This window comes from Arachis ipaensis, chromosome B6 (assembly GCF_059453495.1).
Source record: "Arachis ipaensis isolate K30076 ecotype BB chromosome B6, ASM5945349v1, whole genome shotgun sequence".
Taxonomy (NCBI): domain Eukaryota; kingdom Viridiplantae; phylum Streptophyta; class Magnoliopsida; order Fabales; family Fabaceae; genus Arachis; species Arachis ipaensis.
In genome coordinates this window covers 7,618,727-7,632,613 of record NC_142441.1, presented here as the reverse complement: position 1 = coordinate 7,632,613, position 13,887 = coordinate 7,618,727, and the positions used below count along the sequence as shown (strand labels likewise).

Below are 13,887 nucleotides of genomic sequence, written 5' to 3'. Positions count from 1 at the left end.
CACTGAACTGAAAAATGAGTTTTAACTAAATCATAATAATAATTTAACCCTAAATTGAAATCACTGAACAGAAAAATAATTTTTAACTAAATCATAATAATATATAATTAATAACTAAAACCTACTTTAACCCTAAATTGAAGTCAATAAACATAGAAATTAGTTTTAACTAAATCACAATAATATATAACTAATTCATAATATTATATAATTAACAACTAAAACCTACTTTAATTCTAAATTGAAATCACTGAATAGAAAAATAATTTTTAACTAAATCATAATAATATATAGTTAATAACTAAAACCTACTTTAATCCTAAATTGAAGTTACTGAACAGAAAATTGATTTTTAACTAAATCATACTAATAATAATTAACAACTAAAACCTATTTTAATTCTAAATTAAATCCACTAAACAGAAAATTCATAATAATAGTTAACAATTAAACCCTAATTTAATCCTAAATGTCACTCACTAAATAGAAAACAAGTCGAACCTAATAAGTACTAATTAACAAGTAAAACCTGAATTGATCCTAATTTTAACAGGAAAAAAAAAAGAAAATTAATTTACCAGAGATTGGAGTGGACGGTGGCTGTTGGTGGCGACTGACAGAAGTGGATGGCGGAGACAAGGCGAGGGGCTGCCGGCAAGGATGCAGCAGGCGGCGAGGCTGACGCGTGGCAAGCCTCTGGCTGAGCTGCAGGGGTTGGAGTGGCCAGAAGAGAGAGGGATAGAGAGAGCGAGGGTGGGAGAAGAAAGGGGATGCTAAGACAGAATGAGGAGGCGGCGACAGGGCTGACAGAGTGTCGGGAGGTAGAAGTGTTGGAGAGAGAGGCGGAGGAGAAATGGTAGAGAGAGAGAGAGAGAGGATGTTGGCGGTTTGAATTTAGGCAAAAGTTACCGTCGGATTTACCGTAATATGCCACGGTTCACAAAAACGTAGTGTTTCACAAAATGCGATTACCGTCGGATTTATTCGACGGTAAAATTCACTCCTTCTTTTTTGTTTTTCTGCCAATTGTTACCGTCGAATTTACTGTCGGAAAGGCGAATCCGCAGGTAATACTTTAACCTGACAAATTCGATGCCTATTTTGCCGATAACGCCGCCACTATTCTATGGCATTAAATCCGACAGTAAATTCGCCGGTACTCAACACTTTTTTTGTAGTGTTTCTGAATTGAGATTATTGATACAAACTTAATCTATATTTATGTCAAAATCGAGCAAAAATCAAGTAAAACCGTTAGAAATCATTTGGCACTGGAATGGTCCTGAACGGATTTGGTCCTTCTTATGGTTGGTGGCTCGCAAGGCTATCCTTACTAATGCGGAGAGGAGAAGAAGACACTTGTCGAATAACTCTTGCTGCTCTCGTTGTAACGCGGATGATGAGACTTTGATCCATGTCCTTCGAGATTGTCGATATGCAAAGTTGGTTTGGAATTTTCTCAACCTCGTACATCATAGTCAAGACTTCTATCATCTCAACTGCCGAGAGTGTGTATCTAGCAACCTTTCAAATAAATTTGATTAGTCTATTTTGTTTGGAGTGACTGCGTCGTTCTTGTGGTTCTACTGAAATAAATTAATCTTTGAGGGGTTGATGACTCACCCTGCTACTGCTGCTGCTTCCATTAAATCGCCAACTAATGAGAGTTTGAAGGTGATGAAGAGAACTCTTGATCTTAAGAAACGTGACCATGACCATGACCAGTTGACTAAATGGACACTTCTTCCTGAAACTTCCATCAAGTTGAAAATTGATGGCTCTTATTATTCGAGTACCACCAATGCCGCCTACAGGGGAGTGTTCCGTAATCATTTAGGCATGTGCTAGCTGAGCTTTTCATGCAATATCGGCAATTGCTCCATTATGCATGCAGAGCTATGAAACATTGTCAAAAGCCTTCAAATAGCATCAGCTAATAAATTCGAGCATGTGACTGTGGAGTCGGACTCGTTAATGGCCATCACTTTCATCCGAGAAGGTGCAGCTACTCAGCACCCTTGCAAAGCTCTGCTTGATGACATTGAGCTCTTAGGTAAGCGCTTGTAAACAGTGAATTGGAGCCATACTCTCCGTGAAGGCAATCATGTTGTTGATCTCTTGGCAAAAAAATGGCAGTCTCTATCTACTGGACTCTATGTTTTTTATAGTCCTCCACCTAATATAAAATATGCTTTGCTAGTTGATGGTTGTGGCTAGGGGTGGCAAGCGAGAAAGCCCGCCCCGCCAGAAGCCCGCCCTTTGGCGGGCTGGCCCGCACCGCTCCGCCTAGTAAGGCGGTCCTAAAATCCCACCCAGCCCCGCCTAATTACGGGCTGGCGGGCTAAGCCCGCCAAAGCTCCTTTTTTTTTTTATTATTAACTACTAAATAATATATATAATTTCACAATCATATTAATAAATTTATAATTTCTAAAGGCATAAAAATTATAGTTTTTATATTTATAAACATTAAAATCTTTGTAATTATAAATATTTAATAAATATAATTATAAACCAAGTTTTCATCCAAAACATAAGTATAAATATTCTCTCCAAAGCAAAATAAACATAATTTAAAACATAATTATAAATATTGTCTCCAAAGTAACATAAACATTATACAAACCACTCAATTTTTATCTTCATACTCTTGTAAGTTAGGTTGGGAGAAGTTAGGTTTTGGCCAAAACATTGTAAAAATACCCCTCACTAAAAAAATACTAAGCCCGGCGGGGAAGTCTGCCTCGCCCCGCCAAAGCCTGCGGTTTAAGCGGTGCGGGTTAGGCAGGATTTTGCTATTTGGCGGTCCCAATTTTTCAGCCCGGTCTACCTTTTTTAGCGAGTTACGCGGGTCGGTCCGGCGAGTTTAGGCCCGTTTGACACCCCTAATTGTGACTCTTTTAGGTTAAAAAGAAGGTGATAATGTTTTGTCTTTTTATTTTTGGGATCCTAAACCCCCTACCCCACCAAAAAAAAATTGTTATTCTTTATTGATGTCTATTTTTATTTCTTTATATATTTATAAATATAATAAAAGATAATGAAAAAGATTTTAGGCATTTGCTTTTCTTTATGTATCTTATCTAAATAGAATGCAACTTAAAGATTGTCATATTGTTATATTTCATACTGGATCTCATTTTTGGTATGTCTATAATCAAAATTATTTTTATTTTTGGTCATAATAATAAAAATTATTGGATCGGATAAAAAGGTCTATATGAATTTTATTAGGCCTATCTTCTAAACAGAAAGTATACTAAAGGCCCAAACAATTGAATTATAACATTTACTTTTCTTTTTCGGCCATTACACAACACTATAGCCTTTACTCTTTTTATACCTCTAACAAATATTTGGGCCTCAATCATATACCAAAGAAAACTCTGAAACCAAATCCCTTCCCAAATAAAAGCTAACAAAAACATTCTTCGGAAAAGGGGATTGAAAAAGAGAGAGTAAGAAAGGAAGATATAGGATTTTGGGCCAGCAATGAAATAATGTTATTTTCTATAAATCGTTAGATAATTCATAGATAACGAAACTAAAAATAATGATTTCTCACTCATTTATTAGGGTTTTGATTACTCCCCATTCAATCTATAAATAACTACCTATTCTCATCGGTAAATCATCTTGGATAAAGTATCTCACGCTTAGAATATATATATCATTGTCTCATAAATTATTTTTAATGATAATGTTAGAGAAATTAAAAAAGAAATAGTCTAAATTTATTTTATTTAGTATTTATTAATTTTTAAAAAAAAATATTGTGTTGTGAGTATTTTCATATTGCTCTTGTGTTGGATATTTGTGTCGTTTTCGTTGCTAGACTCTTTCATATTTTTCTTTTGCAAACTAAATGTAATCAAATTTCAATATAAGTGCTAACTCCTAGATTTTCTCAAAAAAAAAGAAAAAGAAGAAGACTATTACGGTAATTTCTATTCAAATAACAAAGATATAACTGTCAAGTCACCAGCAGTAATTTGGTGTTAAAAAATAATTTGGATAATAAACATAAAATTCGGATATTAAATTTTATTGTTGTTAAATCCTAATGTACCAAAAGAGATGTATCTTGTCATAATTTAAGTAATCTAACTAATCTTGTATTTTGTGAAAAACACAATTATGGTGTAATGTGAGGCCTAATTTGATGGGTAATTATATGTATTTTTATATGAATTAAAAAAAAGTACGTCCTAATTTTGAATGATAAGCGTTGAATTAATATATCAAAGACATTGAATATTAAAATATTAATTATTATTATTATGCTCCTGGAGGTTATGGGATCATGCCATACCGGATGCCACCGATGCAGAATCAACCCGGTTACCATAACATGATGCCGCACATGAATCAAGCAAATGCACTACGGCCCGAACTTGGCCCCAATATGAACCCAAGAAATTATCATGTGCCTCCTGCAAGTTATGTTGGCTCTTATCCTGCTGTTCCAGGCCTACAACATCCAATCGCATACGCAGGAGGCATGATTAGTCCAAGGCCTATGAGTAGTTCTCCTGGTTCTATTTCACCTGCAGGTGGTAATGGCAACTCTGGTACATCATCTTCAAGTGCTAGCAAGAGTTCTGGGGGTCAAGTTGAAGGTTGTTATATCTATATCTTATAAATGTTGGTACATGCATATTTATGTTGCTGGTTTCTTACATCTCTTTCATTATAAAGAGTTTAGGTGGTGAATATTTTGGTATCGTTTTAATTTATGTATTAGGACAACCTGGTGCCAACCTGTTTATTTATCACATACCTCAAGAATTTGGAGATCAAGAGCTTACCACTGCTTTTGTCACATACCTAAAGTTTTTGTCGATAAAGCAACCGGTGTTAGCAAATGTTTTGGTAAGCCCTTGCCCCATTTACTGATGAATTTGATAGGTAGTTTTCCTATGGAGCTTGTGCCTGATGAGCTCCATTTCCTGCAGGGTTTGTTAGTTATGATTCCCCAGAAGCTGCTCAATCAGCCATTAGTATGATGAATGGGTGCCAATTAGGAGGTAAGAAATTAAAGGTCCAGCTTAAGAGGGACAACAAGCAGAGTAAGCCTTACTGATGAAGCTTAACAATGGAATTTTGTATAATTCACGTTGTAATTCATGACCCATCTGATGTTTATACAATTTGTAATTTCTGTAACATGAAATTTCATTTAGACATTGATTATTAATTTATTGATTTTTCCCCCCAAGAATGGCTATTGATTGTATTGTCTTCTGTAGTTTCATCCAGGATAAGAGGACTCTTTTCCTTTGGCTCTCTGCGTCCTGCGGCAGCAACAAGGTTTTCTTTTTTTCCTCTGTTTTCGTTTGCTTTTCTTGTTTCTCACAGGTTGAGGTAGTGAGGCGAATATTGTTTTCACCAGCCGCTATCTATTGTTTAGCCTTTTGGCCAATTGTCAGCAGCACCATGGAAATTATGTGGCACCTAAAAAATGGCCCTTTACACACATATAGCAATTAATATAAAATAATACTGTGACAAAGCATAACATATAGATGGTTGATTGTATTTTTGCTCGGATTATTACTGCTAGATCACTAACTTTCCTGGAAAGTGGGCAGCGGGAAAGTGGACCCCGGATTTTTTAATTAGGATTCGTAATGGATGGCACAAGCATAATTATCCGAACCGAATCATGATCGAATCGGTTAATCTACTGGATCATTAATTCAACTGGTAAAGCGATCTACTGAATCATTAATTCAATTGGTAAATTACGGATCGAATCGCTTAATTTGGTTCCACATAAATAAAAAATAAAAAAATAAAATTTACATAAACATCGACAAACAATAACACTGTAAGCAGATTGAATAATTGCAAATTTCAAATTCAAGAATTATAAATAGATCTTGAACTATATGTATAATATTTAGAATAAATTACTCTAAAGAGGTAATTTTAAAGTCAGCATCTAAATGACTACATCTTTATAGGATAAATTTGGAATTTGACCAATATTTCTCTTATGATTAACAAATTAAAAACCATATTTAAATCTATTCTTTCCATAACAAATATGATAATTTTCAAACAAACAAATTAATCAACTCAGATTGATCGAGTAGTTCAATCGCATTAAGAGATAACATAAAAACCAATTAGAGATTAACATCGATAAAAGCAAGACTCTCAACTTTAGAGATGGTCTCAAAATTTTCAGGTATTAAATTATGTCAAACTCAAAAAGAACAAAAAAACAAAAAATCTATATAAACTACAGCAATATCATGCACTACAAAACTGAATTTTAAGATATTAGTTAGCCTTTGCTCAATTAGCTTAGCCTAATCTGTTGTAGTCACTGAACTTCTTGTTTACTGATCACTGAGTTCCTTGTTCACCATTATCTTGAGTATGGTACCTTCACATGTCTGGTACCTTTACCATTAAACCGGTTAAATTTTGATTGAACTATTAAACTAATGAATCAATTATTTTATCGGTTCATTGACGGATCCGGTTTTCGTAATCTTGATTTTTAGTTGGATTAAGAGAGATTTTATTTAGAATAATACTAGAGAGATAATAGCATAAAATTATCTTATTTAATTTAACATGTGTAATTTTATATATTTATTATATTTAAAATAATCTATTTATTTCAATAATATTTAAGTAATACAAAAATAAAAAATCAAATATATTAAAAAAAGGTTAAAAAAGATAAGTTATAACTTTTTATATTTTTCAATATATGCTCCCAAACATTTTTGTTTATTTTTACCATATATGTTACTATTCTTAGACTCTAGTATGGTATGTATTATTTTCGTTTCTACATGTATTTTTTATGTATTCAATTGTCTTATTTTTTTATTTGTTATCTATGATTCTATGTACATCCTTTTTTTTTTTTGAATTAAAAAAAGCTCAACACAGTAGGTGGAGCAAACAGAATCCATAAGCCATAAGTACAATTGAACGTAAAAACACTAACAACTGAAGAAGGTAAAGCAACCCCTAGTCATCTTCGGCATTGTCATCAACAACCTAAGGATGCACCGCCAATCCACTCGTCGGAGAACTCAAAGGACTTGTTGGTGATTTCCGCTACTCCTGAGCCTTTATTCTGGAACACTCGATTATTCCTTTCCAGCCAGATTGCCCATATTACAGCAAAGAATCCAACCAACCACCTCTTCCTCTCATCCTTTCTTTGTGCAGCAGTCATCCAGCTCTCAAAGTGTTGCTTTAGTGTACCTGGTATGGACCATTCTCTACCAAGCGCGTATAGCCAAGCACACCACACCTGCCAAGTGATCTCACACCCAAGAAACATATGAAAAGCAGACTCCACAGACTTACGGCATAAAGCACACAAATTATCAAGCTGGTTAATCACTCTTAATCTGCAAAGTCTTTCTTTAGTATTAACCCTCTCAATCAGAACAAACCAAGAAAACAATTCGACCCTCAGCGGAGCGTAACCCCTCCATATAGTACTAGTGAAGCTATAGCTTGTTACTGCCTCCGGAAGGACTGCTTCCTGCAACACCTGCACAAAGGGGTTAGTAGAGAAAATACCAGTTCTATCAAATTTCCATACCACCCTATCCTCTCTCTCTGTTGTTAGCTTAACTGAATGTAGGATCTCATGGAGTTGGTTCAATAGTTCCAGCTCCCATTGAAATAACTCTCTCCTCCACTGAAAGCTCCATATCCACTCTAGCCCATCCCAAAAGCCGCAGTCACCTATAACAGATCCTTTAAGGTTTGAAACCAAGAAGATTCTAGGGAACAAATCTTTCAAGGCACCACCAGTTAACCAGTCATCCTCCCAGAATCAGATTGTTCTGCCATTTCCTACTTCCATTGACAAGCCTCTAATCATCTTCTCTCTAATTTGTGGCTCTCTGATTTGAAGTTGACAAATGTCCTTCCACGGACCCCCTCTTAAAGGAACAGATTGACCATGCAGCATCTCAGAAGGATTCATGTTATTACATGAGCAAACTACTTTCTTCCATAAGGGACAATCCTCTTTCAAGAACCGCCACCACCATTTGAATAGAAGAGCTGTATTTCTAACCACTGCATCCCCCACTCCCAATCCACCTGTCTTTTTGGGGGCCATCACTACCTCCCATCTCACTAGTGGTATCCCGATCCTCCCATCCTCTTTACTCCACAAGAACCGTCTTTGTAAGGAGATCAACTCCTCTGCTACTGCCTTTGGCATCTTGTACAAACCGAAATAGTATATAGGCAGGCTATTAAGGACCGATTTAATGAGAACCAGCTTACCTGCTTTATTGAGGGTCTTCGCTTGCCACAAACTCAACTTTTCTTCCACCTTATCAATCACTGGTTTCCATGTCTTAACTAGCCTCGGGTTTGCTCCCAAAGAGATGCCAAGGTACCGGACAGGGAGTGAGGCCTCCTTACATCCCAACAAGAGACACATCTTTCGCGCCCACCTCTGTTCACAATTAACTGGAATGAAACTGGACTTCTCAAAATTAATACTCAACCCATACATTAGCTCGAAGCAGCGCAGTAGGCGCTTGTAATTCCGAATGGTCTCTTCCTCTGGCGGGCAGAACAGTATAGTGTCATCCGCAAACTTTAAGTGTGATAACTCAATGTTATCCCGTCCAACCAACAGCGGTGATATGCGCGCATTACGCACCGCCTCCCCGATCATTCTATGCAGCACATCAACGATGAGCACAAATAGAAAAGGAGATAAAGGGTCTCCTTGCCGTAGGCCCCTTTCCATTTTGAAGGGCTTAGAGGGAGATCCATTAATGAGCACCGACATAGACGCCGAGCAAACACATTCCTTAATCCACCCCTGCCACCTATGTCCAAAGCCCATCTTCTGTAGCACTATATCCATAAAACTCCATTTGACCCTATCATAAGCCTTCTGAAAATCCAATTTGATTATCGCTGAGCTCCTTTTCCTTGACCTTAGCCAATGTACTGTTTCACAAGCTATCAAAGCCCCATCGTGGATTTTCCGGCCCTGCACAAAAGCAGTCTGAGTCTCGCCCACTAGGTCCGGCATCACTTTCCGCATCCTCCGAACCAACACCTTAGATATGACCTTATAGACACACCCCACCATACTGATCGGCCGGAGATCTTTTATTTCTGTAGCTCCAACAAATTTTGGTGCCAGCGCCACCCATGTGACATTCGAACCCGCAGGTAGTAGTGTTGAATGGAAGAACCCCATCACTGCATTTGTGAATTCTCTCCCAACCTCTGCCCAACACTTCTTGATAAAATTCATGTTATACCCATCGCACTCTGGAGCTTTTGTTGACTCACAATCCCACACAGCAGACTTTATTTCTTCAGCATTCGGCATCAGCTCCAACTCTATTGCCTCGTCCTCAGTAATTCGCCTTACCAGCCCTTCCCTAAATCTAATATTTGGTGATGTCTCCTGGTGGTATAAATCCTTATAGAAATCCCGTATAGCAACCTTAATCCGAGATTGATTCCGCACTAAACGTCCTTGGATTCTTAAGGCCTCAATCCGATTGTTCCTTCTCCGAGCCGAGGCTAAATTGTGGAAGTACCTAGTGTTTTTATCCATCTCCTTGGCATGCCTGTACCGTGACATCCTGCTTCCAATGAATTTCCTTTCTGATATACCATTTCTTACATGAGCTCACAAGCGCCTTTCTTCTAGCCTCCATTGTTCCATCATATACTCCATTGCTCACCAAATCATCAACTTTCTTGATCTCCTCTTCAAACTTACTAATTCTCATATCCAAGTCACCAAAGTGCTCTCTATGCCACCTGCCCAGCAGAATCGTCAAAGCCTCCAACTTGTCCATGAATTGTATCTCCCCTAGGCACCTCCACTCTTCCTTCACCATCCTCAAAAACCCATCATGAGTAAACCATGCGTCCAGACTCCGAAAAGGTCGCGGTCCCCCTCCTAGCCTTGTGACATTCATGATCATTGGACAATGGTCTGACAAACCTCTTGGGCCTCCTCGTAATCTTGTTTTAGGAAATTCTCTTAACCACTCCAGACTAACCAGGACTTTATCGATCTGACTACATGACTGGCCCCTGAACCAAGTAAACCTCCGATCAGTTAAAACTAGGTCCACTAGTTCCATATCGTTAATCCAAGACTTAAACTCTACTGCAGACCTCGGCAAGGAAGTAACCCCTCGCCTTTCTTCCACCTGAATAATCTCGTTAAAGTACCCCAGAAAACAGAAAGGAACTTGACATAATCCAGACAAGAAACTCAACTCTTCCCACACAACGAGCTTTTTCTCCCTAACATGCTCACCATATACTAAGTAGAACGCACACCGAAAATTATTCTTTATCATCACTCCATCCACACATAACCACCTACCACCTTTATAACAGTTACTTAAGTTAAACACCGTTGCATCCCACATCAACAACAGGCCTCCAGACGCACCTTTCGCTTCCACAAACTCCCACCCCACCCCATCATTACCCCACAGCTGCACGACATCAAACTTAGTCACCACCTATTTTTTTGTCTCTACCAATCCTAGCATATGCAAATTGAACTTCTTTCTAAAGTTTTTAACCATGCTCAACTTCCCAATCCCTGCCAACCCCCTAACATTCCAGGATGCAAAACTCATTTTAAACCAGATGTACACACCTTTTTCCTGTTTTTCGGACGACTCCTTCTAGCTTTCTCTTTCTGTTTAGCTTGCTTTTTCTTCAGTGCTATTTCCTCATTCTGGACCTGAAGTATCGCCATTATATCCTCTTCCTCATTGTATAACACAGCACCAGATTCCACAGCTAGGTCCCATGTCTTTCTGTTCTCTTGCATTGCCTGCGTCCGTTCAGTTTGCGAAGTTTCAGAACCAGCGTCACTCCCAACCTCAGTTTGCTCATCCCCCGAGCCAGCTAACTCTTCCCCAAACCCCACGTTCTCCTCCACCGATGGCTTCATCAGACCATGTGCTTCAACTGCTGGTGGGTTAAACCCAGCTGTATCCTTTGCCAAACAACTTTGTTCATGGAAACAAACATCGCACCTTGGTCCCGCAGTTACACCCATCTTCTTTACACTGCCACTGCCTCCTTCCACCCGCCCGTCAACACCTACCCAATCTATTTGCCGCAAATCATCAGCCCTACCATAGTCATCAATCCCCAACCGAACTCCTCGTTCCTGGCTACCTTCCTCCACTTCCCCCTCAACCCCGTGCAGAACCGCCACACCCCCAGCCCCAAGCTGCCATCCCTTTCCTTCAGTCAAAACTGCCTCCGTACCACCGAGCTCACCTACCCGGCTATCCCTGTCATTCATCGCCACCCGCATCGCCGGTCTTCCATCAAGACCCAAACCGCCCGCCATCGCCCGAGCCGGCCGCCCAGCGCCCCCACAGCTAGGGGGTATCGTCACCTCTTCTTCGGACAGTGTCCAGGTACCAGATCAGAGGCCATCATCTGCGCCATTGGGATCAGCCCGTCTCTCCCAACCGAACGCGTCCCGAGCTGCGGTCTCCCCCTCCATTGGGTAACGTCTACGCCGCCTTGGAGGGTTTCAGTCTCATTGATCCGCTTGCTATCCTGTATGCCTTCCCCAGATCCGACCCGACCCGGTCCCCGCTCCATAATTAAGGCAGCCTGGTCCACCCCAACCCTCCTCTCAAACTTATCACGTGGGCTGCAATTCCTGAGGCCCAATTGAATATCCTGAGCCTTGGTCAACAAACTTTGGGCTATGGTATTATTGAGAACAACAGAGTTACTACGACCCACCCACCTCCTAACACTAGTGACGTCACCTGCAACCCTCACACCATTAGCCACATCCCAGGACATAGTTCTCTCCGAATCCTCATCCACTTCATGCGCCAGAGATCCCGCATATCCATCCTTCGTCATATTGGGAGCAGATTCCTTAATCATAGCCCTTTCCGGTTTCAAATTCAAATGTTTGTTACTCCATTCATTTAAATCTTCCGGGGATATTACAACTATACCCTTTATCTGTTCCTCCTCTCTTACCGGCAACCTCATCAGCTCCGCCGAGGCATTCCAACTCGGCAGCCGTCCATGGCTACACCTACCACCACCAGTGTTTTCACAGCCCCCATTATTGCAACCGTCTCCGCTGATGAGGCCTGGGTTACCTCCCACCCCACCCTTCATCTCATTACCCAGTGAGGGATAAGCCCCGTTTCCTCCCTCTGAGACAAACACATCAAATATAGCCGTGCCTACAGAGATGCGAATCCTTTCACGAATAACCTCATAAATGCACGTATCAATCAACACCCGGCCAGCGCTAAACGACGAGCACGAAGTTGTCACAGGATCACAAACCACCACCTCTCCCCACTGTTCGCCAATCAAGCGAAACGTAGCTTCGAACCATACATGTATAGGGACGCCGATGCACTCGAGCCATAATCGTCTCTTCTCACTCCGATCAGCCTCATTCCATCGCCCAACTCGATAGAAGAACTTCAGAAGGCCATTCATGCCAACAGAGAGAGCCTCGTCTGTTGAGTGAGTAGTATCAAAGATTAGCAAAGCTTTGTAGGCTCCCAATTTGCAAACTTTTACTACCTGAGGCCATTCCGTTCGAGCTACATTGTGCAGCAAACGGAAGTCAATCGCTTTCAGAGTACTCCCGACAACACTCTGCCGCAACCAACCTAAATTATTCTCAGCCATCGAAGCCTGTATGACCCTTGTCCCCGGGTCCTCCTTATCCTTCGACCAGCACCTTCGCAGAGAGTCAGTCTCATGCTCCAATCATTTCCTGCCGTCCCAGCAGTCATTACTTCGAGCAAGATTTAACCCACAATCACTCACTCCTTCTACCATATGATCCTCACCCTTATCAGGGACGTTTCCACGATCACCCACCGTAGTATCTGCACCCCTCCTCATTCCGTCACTTCCCAGGCCCGTCTCCTCTTTAGAGGCATTCCTCCTAAACTTAGCCTCTCCGACGAATATCTCCTTTCCCCTTAAACATATGCGATTCATATCTGAAATTGCCTTCAAAGCGCCACTGACGTTAGAATTTTTGCTAGTAAAGAATTTTATAAAAATAGTCGCGTTGTAGATATAGATTCTAAACCAACAGAAATCCCTTCGTGCAAACGTTTTGGTTGTCACAAGTAACAAACCCCTTTAAAATTGATAATCGAGTATTTAAACCTTGGGTCGTCTTCTCAAGGAACTGCAGGGAAGTATGTTCTTATTATTGGTTATGAAGATTGTAAATTGGGGTTTGAGAAAGAGGAATAAATATGATAAATAATTTAAATGACAATTAAAATAAATAATTAACTGTAAAGCAAACTTTTGGCAAGGTATGAGAAATTGGAAGTCCAAGCCTAGTTACCCTTATCAATGATAATGAAAATTGAATCTTAATTCCACTTAGTTAACCTTTACTAAAGCAAAGGAAAGTCAAGTGACTAATTAGTTTGATCTTCGAATCCTATTTATTTCCTAAGAAAAGATTGGGATTATTGAAGTTCAATTCAATTAGCAAGGATATCAATTATCAATTATGTTGAGTTTGATAACTCCTGAGTTACTGATTTCTTAACCAAGACCAAAAAGGGAAAAAGTAAATCTACTGGAATAAAAATGTCTTCAGATTGGGAATAACAATAATGTAAATAAAAGAAAGCAATCATAAACTGAAATACCTCAAATAACATTAATCCAAAGAGTAGTCTGGAACATAGAAGAATTCATAAATTAAATTGAGAAAATAAATAAAAAATGAATATTGAACCTGATAAAAAGATAATTCTGAAAGCGAATAAAATCCTAAATCTAAATCCTAATCCTAAAGAGAGAGGAGAGAACCTCCCTCAAAACTAAATCTAAATCATAGAAAGTAACTAAATTGGCGAG

The 13,887-nt window shown here is 39.5% G+C and overlaps 1 pseudogene across 1 annotated transcript; it reads left to right on the top strand.

The window, feature by feature from the left end:
- Positions 1 to 1,974: 1,974 nt before the first annotated feature.
- LOC107647944 (RNA-binding protein BRN1-like) lies at positions 1,975 to 5,286 on the top strand (annotated as a pseudogene). Its single transcript, XR_002348255.2, has 4 exons — positions 1,975 to 2,053; positions 4,278 to 4,619; positions 4,745 to 4,872; positions 4,956 to 5,286. The product of XR_002348255.2 is annotated as an RNA-binding protein BRN1-like (transcript).
- Positions 5,287 to 13,887: the final 8,601 nt, after the last annotated feature.